The sequence below is a fragment of the Nomascus leucogenys genome, chromosome 2 (genome assembly GCF_006542625.1).
Source record: "Nomascus leucogenys isolate Asia chromosome 2, Asia_NLE_v1, whole genome shotgun sequence".
Classification (NCBI taxonomy): Eukaryota; Metazoa; Chordata; class Mammalia; order Primates; family Hylobatidae; genus Nomascus; species Nomascus leucogenys.
The window spans coordinates 4,132,606-4,148,653 of record NC_044382.1 but is presented as its reverse complement, the minus strand read 5'-3'; the positions used below and the strand labels follow the sequence as shown (position 1 = coordinate 4,148,653).

The following is a 16,048-nucleotide window of genomic DNA, read 5'->3' as shown; positions in this document are numbered from 1 at the left end:
CAAGCCATCCTTGATAAAAAGAAAATCCAGGTAAAATCAGCATGCTTACATAATAAGTATAAGACAATTCCTCCAAACCCCACTCCCAGTCAGCTGGTCATTTCTAAAACCCTCCTATAAAGAAATTCTAGAATCACCTCTGTGAAAGACCCTTGCTGGTTTTTGAGACCAGGGTATGAAAACTCCCCAAAACCAAATACTTCCAAGATCGGGCAGACAATACCAATGATGGAAGCTGATGGGTTCTTACCATAGTGAATTTCATATTCTGTAAGTTGTCGTCTATACAGACGCTTGCTTCATTCATTCATTTATTCATTCATTCATTCATTTCTACATGTTAAACACATAGGAATGCTCTTTGCTTAAAAAAATGCCCCTGAGATTTGTCTTTAAAGATACAACCTTCTAGGTCTAGGTTTTGTCATCCTATTTTGATAGGCAGTAGATACAAGAAATATTTCACTTCCCTCTTTGTTATAACACAAGTGTGATACGTCATATCAGAGGATAAGTAGTGGCTGCACAACTTACTGAGGGTCACTGCAGAGTGGTGAGAAGTGCAGTGAACCGGAGCTTGTATGTCTGTCAAGGGAGGCGGCTGCTACCCACACCCAGATGGTTGCTGCCGCTGGTGTATTCAGTCCAGTAGGGCTACAGCTTCTTATGTTTATTTTTCCCACAAGAGAAACCAAAAGTAAAGACTTTTTATGGGCCGGACATGGTGGCTCATGCCTGTAATCCCAGCAGCATGGGAGGCCGAAGCGGGTGGATTGCTTGAGCTCAGGAGTTTGCGACCAGCCTGAGCAACATGGCACAACCCTGTCTCTACTAACAATACCAAAAATTATCCGGACGTGGTGGTGTGCACACCTGTGGTCCCAGCTACTTGGGAGGCTGAGCTGGAAGGATTGCTTGAGCCTGGGAGGTGGAGGTTGCAGTGAGCTGAGATCGTGCCACTGCACTCCAGCCTGAGCAAGACAGTAAGACCCTGTCTTAAAAAAAAAAAGTGTCAAATCTTCTTATTTTAAATTTGTCAACTATTTTAAATTAAAATTTAAAAAAAGAAAAGAAGCTAAAATAAACAATGTCTGCAGGCCACATCTAGCCTGTGGGCCACCACTGTAGTTCATTTTGTAGCACTTGACAGAATTTTTAACTACAGATTCATCAGTTGTTGACTTGCTTACCTAGCACCCTGTTTGATTTTAAGGAGCCACAACTCCCAGTTTTAATCCTTTCTCTGCCATCACTCATGGGAGAGGGAGGTCTTGATTAACTCCTTACGCCTCTCAAGGCCTTAGAGTTCCCATTTGTTAGGGGGGAAAAAAACAAGATTAGATTGGTCTGACTTTTCCAAACTTTCCTAATCAAAAGAATCACTGAGTCACACAGAAAAGGGGTTACAAATTGCTCTTAAATATGTGAAAAATGCTCAGTCTCATCATCATGAGGAAATGCACCTTAGCTTGGCGGAGATAGCTAAAAGTTGATAACGTGGAGGGTGTGAGAGCAGCGGTGCGTCTCATCTGTTGCTGTGGAATGGGCATGGTTCCCGCCTCTCAGAGGCAATGTGGCAATACCACTCAAAACAACAAAGGCACAGGCTTTTGACCCAGTCAGGCCACTTCTAGGAATGTTTCTTAATCAGGTACACATGTGAAGAGATGTAGGTACAAAATTGCTTCTTTCAGCATTGTTTGCATTGGCAGAGGATCAGAAACAACCTAAACGTCCATCAACAGGGGATTGATTAAAAAAACTATTGTTCGTCTGTACAATAGATTACTACACAGCCATTAAAAAATATGAAGAGGGTAAGTCTCTTGTTAAGTATTCTTGCTACAAACATGAAATGAAATAGAATACAATAAAATAAAATAAAAGAGAGCACTTGATCTAGTGGTGTGCTGGTAAATGTTTAACATCCAGTTCTCTAGCTGGGGAGGCTGGGGTGGGGTTCGTTCTGACTGCAGCATTTGCTTGTGGTTTAAATACTTCCACCATGGTCAACTTCAAGCAACCAACATGAAGTCACTGAACTTGAACTTGAGAAAAGATTCATCTCTGTCGACTCTAGCCCATCACTGCCTTTATTAACTGATATGAGAAGATCTCCAAGATGTATTGAATAAAAGAAAAGGCAAAACACAGAACAGTATACATAGTAGGTATTATTTACATAAAAAAAGAGGAGAGGATAAAAAATATATACGTATATACATACTGGCCTGTGTATCACAGATTTCACTGGAAGAATACACACAGAGACACACACACACACACACACAAGTACACACACAGAGAGCCACTAATTTTGTAATTGGGGACGGGAACCAAGAGGCTGGTGGTAGGGGGGCAAAGTGGATGGAAATGCTTTATTTCTACCCATGTATACTCTGTCGAAGATCTATGATATGAATGTCTCACATCTAAAAGATTGTTAAGACTGCCATGGATCACCTGGAAGATTTATTGAGTGCGAATTCCATGGCCTCTCCCAGGAGATTTTAACCTGACATCCTTGGTGTAATGCTGGAAAAATCAGTTTTTAACAAGTTTCTCAGATGAGTCTTAAAATTAGGCAAATTTGGGTGGCACTGTCTAGCCCCAGCTTTCCATTTGATGAGAAATGTAGTAAGTGTGGGAATTTTACATGGCCCACAGAGGGGAAGGGCCTGACCTCCAGGCACCAGGGGAGTCAGGGCTGAACCCAGGGCCGACACGCAGCCTCACCACCTTGCCTGGGCCGTGCCCCGTGCTTTCCAGGGCTGGAGCCTGGGTGTGGTCTTCCCTGCAGCACTGAGACCCAGAAAGAGATATGGCCAATCTGGGCTCACACAGCCACAGCCCAGGAAAATTCTACCCAATATACTCCCACAAGAACAATCCACAGGAGTTCTCTGCTCCTCCTGTTCGACAGACAGCCACATCTTCTCATGCATTGCCAGGCGCTTCCCTGAGACACTACAGTGAAGGTGAAGGCTGGAGTCAATGGATTTGGTCGTATCGAACACCTGGTCACCAAGGCTGCTTTTAACTGGTAAAGTGGATATTATCACCATCAATGACCCTTCATTGACCTCAACTACATGGTCTACATGTTCCAGTATGATTCCATCCATGGCAAATTCTGTGGCACCGTCAAGGCTGAGAACGGGAAGCTTGGCACCAGTGGAAATCCCACCACCATCTTCCAGGGCGAGATCCCTCCAAGAACAAATGGGGCAATGCTGGCGCTCGGTACATTGTGGAGCCCACGGGCATCTTCACCACCATGGAGAAGGCTGGGGCTCACTTGCAGGGAGGAGCCAAGAGGGTCATCATCTCTGCCCCCTCTGCTGACGCCCCCATGTGCGTGATGGACGTGAACCATGAGAATTATGACAACCACCTCAAGATCATCAGCAGTGCCTCCTGCATCACCAACTGCTTAGCACCCCTGGCCAACGTCATCCATGACAACTTTGGTATCGTGGAAGGACTCATGACCACAGTTCACGCTATCATTGCCACCCAGAAGATTGTGGATGGCCCCTCCGGGAAACTGGCATAACGGCTGTGGAGCTCTCCAGAACATCATCCCTGCCTCTACTGGCACTGCCAAGGCTGTGGGCAAGGTCATCCCTGAGCTGAACAGGAAGCTCACGGGCATGGGATTCTGTGTCCTCACTGCCAATATGTTGGTCGTGGACCCGACATGCCATCTGGAAAAACCTGCCAAATACAATGACATCAAGAAGGTGGTGAAGCAGGCATCCAATGTCCCCTCAAGGGCACCCTGGGCTACATGAGCACCAGGTGGTCTCCTCCGACCTCAACAGCGACACCCACACCCACTCTTCCACCTTCAATGCTGGGGCTGGCACTGCCCTCAATGGCCACTTTGTCGAGCTCATTTCCTGGTATGACAATGCGTTTGGCTACAGTAACAGGGTGGTGAACCTCAGGGCCCACATGGCAGCCAAGGAGTAAGACCCCCTGACCACCAGCCCCAGCGAGAGCACGAGAGGAAGACAGAGACCCTCACTGCTGGGGAGTCCCTGCCACACTCAGTCCCCCACCACACTAAGAATCTCCCCCCGTCACAGTTTCCACGCAGACTCCCTGAAGAGGGAGGGGCCTAGGGCGCTCCACCTTGTCATGTACCATCAATAAAGTCCCCTGTGCTCAGCCAAAAAAACAAAAATGAAAAACAACCCACAGGTCTCCAATCTACATCCTGAGCAACTGGACTCAAACCCACCAGTCAGTGTCAATCAAGGCTTTATCCTCAGAGGATCAGAGGACAGCACTGCCCCAGCACCCTGGCAATCCCTTCACATGAATGACCTGGGACAGGGTAGAAGACCCTTTTGTGTTAGCTCTGGCATGTAAAGTATCGTCTCTTACCTTCCTGGCATTCATCGCCAGCTGCTGCTTCACAAAGATGAGAGGTGAGATGGGGAGGGGACAGAGAAAAGAAAAAGAAAGAAACAAAAGCCATTTCTCCCCAAGTGCTTTGCCATTGATAGCTGATATGCTTGGCTGCCATTCAGTCCCTCGGTGTCTCCTGTGTCTCTGTACCTGCCTTTTGCACACATAATTAACTGTGTGTTTTCAAAAATGGCAAATCATTCCTCCGTATAAAACAACAAACTCAGTCCAGAGACAAATTGAATCAAGTTCTCTGGGTGTTTTTTTTTTTTTTTCACTTCAATTAACACGAAGACTGGCATATATCAGAGGTGCAAATCTCCTAGCGTTATGTGACCACAAGCAGGGATGCAGCAGAATGTACACCCCCAATTATGTCTTTAAGTGCTCATTGGAGACACTTGTAATCATGTTTTATTACTGGTCTCCTCCCCAGCATAATGAACTTTGATGAAATAATGGAACAGCCCTGGCGCCTGAGCAGTCAGGCTGGCGGCCTTGCCAGCTAAGACCTCCCATGAGTACAATAGCCTGAGCGGGGCGCCCGGCACCAGTGGCAGTGGGGCGGAAAAGCTGGCTCCCCGCCCTCAGCTCCCCGCCTCCTGGCTGCTGGGCCTGCCCCCCTGAGTCACAAAAATGCCACAGCCAATTGGAAATGGGGAGCAGGCCAGGAAAGCCGGGGCTCACAGAGCCTCAGAACAGAAGTACTGGACAGGAGTTAGGTGGAGGACATCTCTTCCACCCCGCCTTGTCAAGGTGGGGAAACTGAGTCCCAGAGAGGGAAAATATTCTCACTGAGGCCATGAAGTGACAGAGAAGGGACTCAAAGAGGGGACTCGAAAGACCTCTCCAAATCCTAGGTCTTTCTTTAGTCTCTACAGGATTCTCTTAACCAGTGTCTCCCAGCCCCAAAGAAGCTTTGAGAAATCTCAGATTCCATGGGCCCACCCGGGAAATACTAATTGAGTAGGCCTATGGGCAAAGCCAGGCATCTGTGCTTCCCGAGCAGTTCTGAACATCAGCAGATGTGGTTGAGAAGTTGAGATTGACAGGAAGTTCAAAGTCCTCCTGGATGAAGGTTGCTATTTCTTCTTGCAACTCAAAGTGGGGGCACAGCCTAGCAGCACTGGCATCCCCAGGAGGTCCTCAATCGGAACCTGCATTTTGGCATGATCTCCAGTTTGAGGAGCACTGCTGTATCCCGTCAGTGCATCCCAGAGGGCCTCCTGAGGATCTGACTCCATCGTGATAGATAACCAACACCTTTCTGCAGAGAGCCTGCGCAGTAACACTGTCTGCCATGAGCCCAGATGCTGATGCCCCACGAAGAGCTGATGTTATCCCCATTTTGCAGCTGAAGGAATCAGGGCTGAAGAACTGACTTGAAACTTAAAATCCAAGGCCTTCCACAGCTTTTTTTTTTCCTCCTAAGCCCCCCCTTCTCTGTTGTAGATGTATAGATAGGAGAAGATAACACATGTAAAATCTCAGCTACAAGTTGTATTTTCTAGCCGATTTGTCTAGATGCCTGTTGAGGAAAATCCCAAGCGTCTCTGGTATCGGGATTGTATAAATTTATTATTTTAAAAGCTCAAATAGAAGGTTGGACGCAGTGGCTCACACCTGTAATCCCAGCACTTTGGGAGGCCAAGGTGGGAAGATTGCTTGAGTCTAGGAGTTTGAGACCCGATCTCAAAAGAAAAAGCACAAAACCTAGATAAAAGTGTTTAAACCTCCTTGGGAAAGAAACTATTTATTTGTGTAAGTTATTTTTAAATGCATTATAAGTAGTGTGATGCATATATGTGTTAATTTTTTATTTTATAAATAACTGTATTGAGGCACATTTTACACATCATTCACTCGTTTCAAGTGCACAATTCAATGACATTTTAGTGAATCTACAAAGTTGCATATCATTACAGTAAATCAATTTGGGAACATTTTCATCACCCCAATAATATCCCTCATGCATGTTTACTATAATGCCTCACCCCCATCCCAGGTAACCCTAATTTTCTTTCTATCTCTATAGATTCAATTTTTCTGGACATCCCATCTGAATAGAGTGGTCTCTTATGTCTGGCCTCTTTCACTGAAGAGTGTTGTTTTTGAGGTTCATCCATGTGGTTGCTTGTATCTGTGATTCATTTGTTTTTATTCCTGTATAGTATTCCATTGTATGGATATGCCATATTTTGCCTTTCCATTATATGTGAATTAATTTTATCTACACCCAGAAGTAGTTAAAATTCAAAGGACCTTTATTAGGAATCCATGTCCACAGGGTCTTCAAATATCCAGTTGCTTATCTAGAATAAAGAATGTTGGAGATCATTTTTGTTCGGTGAAATGAGTGTTGCCCAAGAACTGAGGTGGGGCAGACAGACTGTACAGGCACTGAGGTCCTCTCTGTCTGGTGCATTTCCAGCCTGGACTCTGCCACCTGGTCGTACTATAACGTCAGTTAAATTTGCCATGAGAATATGCTGCATCCACTGTGGAGTGAAGCTTTCCAGAAAAATACTTCTCATGACAGACAGCTAGGACTTCACTTATTTTATAGGTACTCATAACCATTTGTGTCTGTTTGTTATTAAGTGAAATCCTCCCCCACCCATTTGCTAACAGACGTTGTACATGTAGCAAAATGCAATCTGCAACTCATTTTCCTCATACCCTACTATCCAGTAGTGAGGCTGTGGAGGGAGAAATACACAGTTCCCACCTCCCCAATCTCCCCCCTGATATTTACCAAAAGAAACTTGTAATTGATGAATGGCCAAATTGTCTTAGATCAGTTTGCAACACTTCCAAAATTATGCACTGCATCCTTCAGTACTGGGTTCCACATACATAAGTGTGGAAGACTTTACTACCACCAGCCTTTGACGTTTGGCACGGCCATGTGACTGGTTCTGGCCAAGGAGTTGTGAGGTGAAGTGACAGGTGCCACTTCCATTCCAAAGAAGTTCATTGCTGGTCTCAACACTCCACCCCTCCTATAGTGAACCCTGAAGCACAGTGTTGAGAAGCCGCCTAAGAAGGAGGCAGGTCCATCAGCCTGAGTGCCCGACTGATTACCCTGAGTGGAGCTCCCCAGCCCACCTGTGATGGACACGTGGAGCTTGAGCAAGGAATGAATTTTCATTGCTATAAGTCACTGGGACTGGGAGGTTGCTTGTGGTTGTAGCATAATTCAGCCTGTCCTGCTTGGCTGCAAAAGTAAGCACATTCAAGCATGGCCCTTGACTCAGAATTGCCAGTCAAGTGGGGAAGTGCAGGCTTAGTTAGACCATTAAAACAAAAATAAAAAGAACAAGTGCAAACTGATGATAATGCATGGTCTGGGTAAGTCAGAGAAAAATCATATTCGAGTGAAAACCCCCAAAGAGATGGTGTTTTCTCTGGCAGAAGCAACACCAATGCAATGGTCTGGGAGCATAAAGACCCTGTGGGGTGTTCATCCACCGATCACCGGGTGCCTCTGCCCTTCCACCCCACTAAAGTGAGGAAACAAGGGCCGTAGGAGAAGCCGCATCTGCCTGGGACCCCTGCTCTCTGGAGTCCTGGGTGCCTGGGCTCTAGACAGTGCATTCCCTTTGAGCAGCCCGTGGCCTGAGAGGTGGCCCCAAAGCCCTCGCACACCTAGTCCCGCAGAATCCTGCTCCTGCAAGTTTACACTGAGGGAACTCTGCCACTGTAGTAGTTTTAACTACAACATAAAGTTGTTATACATATATGATAATAATACTACTTTCCTTTGTGCTTTCAAGTTTACGAAACACTTCCATCTATTTTAAAAACATTTTTGCCTGTATTAAATACCCTCCAGCAGCTTCCTAGCTCGTTTGGAATAAAATGCACATTCCTTAGCATGACGCAGCAGGCCCTGTGTGATGTGGGCTCTGCTTCCCCCTCCCCCATGCTCCCCACTAAGACGGGGCAGCCTTGCTGTTCCTCATCCCACCAGCCTACCCCATGCGTCCACCCAGAGCCTTTCTGCGACATCCATTCCGTACACATTGCAGGATGCACCCTGCTCTTCTCCTTTGGTTCAAACCTTATTTCTTCAAAGAGATGTTTCCTTGCCACGAAATTAAGTTATTCCTCCATTCCAATAGCCCTCTCTACAAATCCCCTATTTCATCATTTTCATTACAGGTGCCACATTTAGTGTGAATCATTTACTTCTTGATTGGCTGCTTCCCTGACAGAGCTGGGAAACAATGAAGACTTTTTTTTTTTTTTTTTTTGAGATGGAGTCTTGCTCTGTTGCCCAGGCTGGAGTACAGTGGCAAGATCTCAGCTTACTCCATGCAACCTCCGCCTCCTGGGTTCAAGCAAGTCTCCTACCTCAGCCTCCCGAGTAGCTGGGGTTACAGGTGCCCACCACCATGCCCGGCTAATTTTTGTAATTTTAATAGAGACACGGTTTCGCCATGTTGAGCAGGCTGGTCTCGAACTCCTGACCTCAAGTGATTCACCTGCCCTGGCCTCCCAAAGTGCTGGGATTACAGGCGTGAGCCACTGCACCCAGCCGGAGATTTATTCTTATAAACTCAATGCCTAGGATAGCTCATTGGAATAGCTTAAATGAACAAATGCATGAGTGCATACAATGCATTTGTTCACCCTTTGACGGATACATTTATTTCCATTTGACGGATACATTTGTTTGTCACCCTTTGACGGATACATTTATTTCCATTTTTGCTTGTGGAGAAAGTGCAGTGGAGAAGTTTGAGCAAGGTCCTAGGGCTAACAGTAGAGCGGAAGTGATTCCAGATCTTCCAGTCCCTGAGTCTGTGGCTTTTCCCCACCCAGCCAAGCCAAGCCAAGCCTTGCCATCCAATGTGCTTCTGCGTCACAGAGAACAGCAGACAGCCACATTGCAAGGGGGCTGATGAACTAATTCACACTCAAAGGTGAGTGTCTAAAGGTCGCTTTTCTGCAGCGCTTCCCAGGGGGATCTGGGATTTTAACAAAGGAGTGAGAGGAGCAGTGTGGGCCTCAGCACAGAGGACTTTAAGCCTAGTTCTCACAAAGTCACTTTCAAAGTGAGGGTCACTGTTACCTGGGAGCCATTTCATGGGACTTTAATCAGTGCCCAGGTCAGAGCAGTGACATCCTGGCCTGTCCCCGAAAAGCCTGGGTGGCCTCAAGGCCCAGACTGCTCACCCACCAAAGGCCTCCAATTTAGACTCCTCAGCAAACACAACAATACCTGTGTCACATGGATTATACGAAGAGGACGCCCACTTCAAAGTTTTCATTCAGCATCCCCCATCTGGATCACACTTCACATTTCCAAAAATAAATCCACTCCTTATCTTACGCATAGTGCAACCTGATTACATTGTAATATTCCTGGCTATTAGCATGCATTGTTCCATGTAAATTATTATCACCGTATTTGTAACTCTGGCTTGGCATTTCTTCACTTTTTAATATGCCCAGGCTCTTAAAAAGTCACTCCTTTTCTGCAAGGACCAAAAAGAAAATGGAAAAGTGGAATATGAAATGATTTGGGGTGCCCGCTTTTAGTCTTTGTGAAAAATCCCTGAGCATCTGGAGTGAGAAATGAGCATGCATTTTACAGAGGGGCTGTCAGGCAGGCCCCACCCAAGAAGGGCTCGTTTTACATCACGCGTGACCAAGGGCCAGGATTAGAACCCGGCCTCACTCGAGCCCTTTCAAGGATCTTTGAGATCTCTTTCTTACAGTCCCGAGAACCCCACTGCGGATGAGAACAAAGGTTTGTTCGATTGACCCGCCCACTGAGAAGTGACCGTCCCTCCTCTCCCCGCCTCTCCCTGACCCCCAGCTCTCGGCGGCAGGATCTGAGCCCTCTCCCACTGGACTTGTGGTACTTACTGAACGATCTCGTGTTGTTGTCTGCCGCTGGGAGAGAACACTGAGAAGAGAGGAGATTAGGTGACTAACTCTGCTGGTCGCCCTTACACAATGCCAGCAGGTAACTCATTTGAAGCTTAATGACTGGATTTAGTCATAAAGGAGACCTGCAGAGGGAGTGATGTCAGAAGTGCAGGAGATTGGAGGCGGTATCAGGGCTTCCAACCGATAGATGGAAAGAGATTGTCAGCAAGATGTAGAAATATGTTTGTGTGTAAGAACACAGCACATGGTATGCACCTTCACATATGTGTGTGAGAGAGAGAGAACCGAAGAACCCAAGGGCTGAAAAAGCCTTGGTGATTCTAGTTCCAGCTACCTTATTTTATAGACGGGGAAACTGAGGAAACGGCTTGTCCGAGATCCAGCTTCTGGGAGTCTTGTACTCTATCACAGCAGGAAGTGGAATTATTCTGGGATTATTTACTTGCCACTTCTCATCTCCTGGAGTCATAGCCATTGTTATCTCTCCCTGTGCATCTGTTTGCCCCGGGAGTAGCACTGTGCCTGAGGTCTGGCTGCTGAGAAATGGAACATTCCTTACGTGCGGATGGAGGCACAGCCGCCGCAGGGCCAGGCGGTAAGATGCATCATCGAATAGGGAAGCCCACAGGGTGTGCAGCGTTTGGGAATGGTGGGGACTGTGGCTTCCAGGCAAGAACACACTGGGTTTCAGAGGGACAGCTGCTACTTAGTGCCAGGCAGATTTAGCCTTGGAAACTGCAAACCCAGTTTTGCTAGACCTTAGGAGTTTCAAGAGAATCTTGTTCAAGTGAGGAACAAGATTTTTTTTTCTAGGCAAAGTCTCTAATTTTTTTTAATATAGGTACATGTTTAAATCTTTTGTTTTTCAATACTTTGGATCAATCAACACATCTGCAGTCAGGATGGGGCCCATAGCCCTCAGTTGGTGACCACTGATCATTTTATCGATGGGAACACTGAGGTCCAGAGAGAAGAACCAAAACTTGGGTCTCATGCTTCCCTGTACTGGGTAATTTTTTTCTACTGCATCTCACTGTGTGTGTGTGTATGTGTGTGTGTGTGTGTGTGTGTGTGTGTGTGTGTGTGTGTATACATATATATGTAGGCACAATCTGATGAAAAACCAGAGCTCTACTCAACAATACTTCTGACCATTCATGGTACAGTGTCATCTTTACCCACATAATCTGCACAGCAGCCACTGGCCATAAACATTTCTGTGTTTGCTCACTCCTCACTGCAGACTGTATGTGTATCTGTTATTCATCACTTCACAGGCTCCTTTACATGTATTTTATCCTTTGTATCCCTAACACTGGGACAAGGAGCCTTAAGTAATATCGTTCTACCCATTAGGCAGATGAGAAGACTGAGGTCTACAGTGGTACATGGACCAGCCCAAGGTCACATGGGGAGTGAAAGGCAGAGATGGAATGCAGACCCCGGTCTCTCAGGCAGGTGTTCTCCTTCCCATACCACCCTGCACCTTTGTTTTTCTGCTTCCTAACAAACAGGGCCTGTTTCTTCTCCTTCCTGTTTTTGGTTCTTTCGAACATCCTGAGCACGTGAGCCTGGGATCCTCCTTAAGCCCTAGGGAGACGAAAACTCCCCTGGAGAAAGTGGGAGGCAGCAGGACTGAGAGAGAATGAAGAGAAAATCCAGGTCTTTTCCTTCTCGTGGCCTTGGAGCACAGTTTCAGCATTCTCCATCATCTTCCTGGAGGAGTAGGACCTGGTTGAAGAAAAAGAGACCCTAATTTTAAATCTTTAATGCCTCCTCACTTCTGTAATGACTTAAAGCTGAAGCTGAACTTCAATAGCATAAATTATCCACGAAATTCTAAATATTTTCAAAATCTGTGCAAAATCTCAGCATGAAGTCCCCAAGGACAGGCACCTGGCCATCTCACTTTTAGTATATTCTCAGAATCTTGGACAGAGCCTGGCACATAACAGCTGCTCAATAAATATAAAAGAGGAAGAAGGAAGGAAGGAAAGAAAGAAACAAAAGAGAAGAGGGAAGGAGGGAAGAAGGGATGGAGAAAGAAGGAAAGGAAATATATGTATGTCAGCCCAATCCTTAGAATTAAACCTTCCAAAATTAAGCCAGCAACTGGGTGCCTGCAAATGTCTAGAGTGTTGTGAATAATTCATTGCAAAGAATTCCAGCTTCAGTTATGGGCCATAGAGAGGTGGCAGTGGAGAGCAACGAAGAGTTAAGATTTTATGACCTCAATCCTAACTGTGCCGCTGACCTTGGATGTGTTATTTTATCTTTCTGAGCTTCAATTTAGCAACTGTGTTTGTTTTCTATTGTTGCCATTAAAAAATTGTCACAAACTTAGTGGCTTAAAACAATACACATTTATACACTTACAGTTGTGGAGCTCAGGAGTCTGAAATGGTAAGCATTCCTCCTGGAGGCTCTAGGGCAGAATGGGTTCTTTTGCCTTTTCCAGCTTCTAGAAGCTGCCTATGTTGTTTGTCTTGTAATCCTGCATATCTCCAGCCTCTGCTTCCACTGTCACATCTTTGACTCTGCCCGTCCTGTCTGCCTCTTACAGGGACTCTGTGATTACACTGGACCTATCCAAGATCCAAGATAATCAACTCATCTCAAAATCCTTAAGTTGACCACAGCAGCATCGTCCCTTTTGCAATGTGAGATAACGTATTCACAGGTTTTAGATCATTTTCTGCCTACCACATCCACCAAAAAAATAAAAGATACCACTTACTTTACAGGATTGTTCTGAATGTTAAATTTTTAAAAATGCATGTTCAGCACTAGACATGCAGGAGGAGATTTATAAACATAACTTCTTACCAGGTCTCAGAAATACAGATCTGTCCCTGCCTTGGGGGCCATATAATCCCATCTTTATCACAGAGATAAGTGGGAGACAGTATCAAAGGAATACTTGGAAAATAAACTCTCCGACATCTCACTCCCTGAGCGTGACTCTATTTACTGTTGCTTGCTTCCTTCTCATCTTCACCCCAAAGCAGACACATTTGGCATAGCTGCAATCATACTGTGCATGCCTTTTTATCAAGCTTGTGTTCCCCTCACTTCTCACGGACCTACTGACCTTGTTCCATGTTGCTACACTGCCATGAAGTCATAACAAAGTGTCATGTGTAGAGAGGTCTTCACTTTCTATCATGCTGTACCATCATTTTTTTTTGGCCATCCCCTAGAGTTGGACAAGCTCAAGGTTATTCTAGTTTGTTTTTTATATAATTGTGTTTTTGCTGTTTGCAATAATGTTGCTAAGAATATCTTTATTGAGCCGGGAGTGGTGCCTCATGCCTGTAATCCCAGCACTTGGGAGGCCGAGGCAGGTGGATCACTTGAGGTCAGGAGTTTGAGACTAGCCTGGCCAACATGGTGAAACCCCGTCTCTACCAAGAAAATACAAAAATTAGCTGGGCGTGGTGGCAGATGCCTGTAATCCCAGCTACTCTGGAGGCTGAGGCAAGAGAATCGCTTGAACCTGGGAGGCGGAGGTTGCAGTGAGCCAAGATCATGCCATTGCACTCCAGCCTGGGTGAAAGAGTGAAACTCCATCTCAAGAAAAAAGAAAAGAATATCTTAATTGAGCTCACAGTAAATTTGCTGCGTATATACACATATACATATAAAAAGTTTGTTGAGTAAATGAATAAATAAACAGAATAATACATGAATAAGAGTTAATATATAAATGAATGAATGAAGTTAATTGATAAATTTCTGAATCACTCATTTATTCATTTTACAAATATTTGATTAACTAATAAGAATAAACAGTAGATAGAAATTCTGTCCTCATGAAGCTTACATTCTAATGGAGAGGGAGAAAAAATGCACAAATCAGTAAATGAACAAGGAAATTTTAGAATGTGATAGATTGTGTAAAAAAATAAACCAATAAACTAGGGAAGAGGATTACAGACGGTAGGAAGCGATAGAGTGAATTGCTGTAGATGAGGTGGTTTGCAAAGTACATCTGATGGGTGCTGTGAGCTTATACTTGAATTATAAAAGGGAACCAGCCTTGCAAAGACCCGAGGGAGGAGAATTTCAGATAGAGACCAAAATAAGTGCAATAGTACCTAAGCCAGGAAAGAGCTCGGTGTGTCCCAAGGAAAGGAAGAAACCAGGGTGACTGCGGCACAGTGAGTGACGGTAAGGGTCTTATCCAGCAAGTGCTCAGAGGGGTCAGAGCCCATGTCATGAAGGGTTCAAAGTGCCAAGAGAAGCCATCGGAGAGTTCTCAGCAAAGGAGATACATTTATAAATTAAATCAATGAGTGAGTCATTAAGTGGAGCCCAGCGACAAGAGTGCATAAACGAGTGACTATATTAAAGGATGTATGTGGTAAACGCTACAATGTGCCACCCAGATGTCCCTTTGGGAATAAAAGACCTACTAGCCCAGAGGCTGGCAGTGCCGCCTGCAGATCCTCAGCTCCTGGCTGAAGAAAGCCCCCTTGCCCTGTGTCCAGCCTCCTTCACAGGAAAGCCCACATCGGATGATTGACCTGCATGGAGGTATAAAGGCCTGGCCTTCTGGGCCCAGTCAGGAGAGCTCTGGAGCCTCCTCCCATGTTTAAAACTCCCCCAGTAATGGCTGGGCCTTCACTGAGACTGTGTCACAGCTCCTTGTCTCCCTAAGCCCAATCCCACTTCCTTCCTCTCCCTTCCATTGGTGTTGATTGCAAGATACTTCCTAATAAAGCTCCTGTCTGCTTCCCAGGGAGCCCAGCTGGGACAATGTGTGAATCAACGCATGAAGGAGTGAGTGAGCAGCTAACCAAATGAAGGAACACTCAAATATCTGGGGTACAGTTCCCCTCCAGGTTTGCACAGCATCTGCTGAAGTCTCCACTAGAAACTCAATGGAAGGTCCCCACCAGAAACTGAAAGTCTCCTAGAGTGACTTTGAGTTGCGGTTTCACCCTTCCTGCAGATCCACAGGTGAGGTCAATACTTGACTCTAAGAGCTGGGAATGGCCGTGGCAGGTGGGGGCATCTGGAGGCCCCGGTGTCCACCTCAACCTGACTTCTCAGCCCCCGAGCCGGCCCAGCCCCCACCCTGAGAGCCACTCCCTCTTCCAACAACATGCAGGAGAAGCGCAACAGAGAGTGCCCCTTGGGAGACATTTTTAAAACAAATTTTTATTTAACTTTCTCTGTGACCCACAGAGTACATAGGTTCCTGAAATATACTCAATTTCTGTTTATTTAAAGAACGCCTGCTCATTTGGTGCTTGCTTGAGTAGAATCACTGTGATTATTCACTTCACTGTGAGAATTAACCTGGCAGGATTTGCCTGGCACCCTTAGTTCTCAAAAGATTTTTTTTCTCATTTTTTTTTCTTTTTCATGTTTCTATTTTTAGGGGAGGCCTGGGCAGATGAAAAATACCAACTTGAGGGTCCCTGGCCACACCATGCTGCTCCCCAAGGCCCCTCAGGATTTCACTGCCCAATATGGTAGTGCCCAGCCTGAAATGTGGCCAGCGTGAATTGAGATGGGCTGTAAATGTACCAGACTTCCAAGAGTTGGACAAAAACCATATATGTAAAATGTCTTATTTTTACATATTTATACTGATGACACAATGAAATCACATTTAGGGTATTTTCTGTTGCATAAAATACATTACTAAAATTAACTTACCTGTTTCTTTTGACATTTTTAATGTGGCTGGTAGAAAATTTAAACTTTTCAATGCCAGCCTGTG

General features: G+C 45.6%; 1 pseudogene; it reads left to right on the top strand.

Annotated features, from left to right (window-relative positions):
* The first annotated feature begins 2,981 nt into the window (after nucleotides 1-2,981).
* LOC100594154 lies at nucleotides 2,982-3,975 on the top strand (annotated as a pseudogene).
* The last annotated feature ends 12,073 nt before the right edge of the window (nucleotides 3,976-16,048 follow it).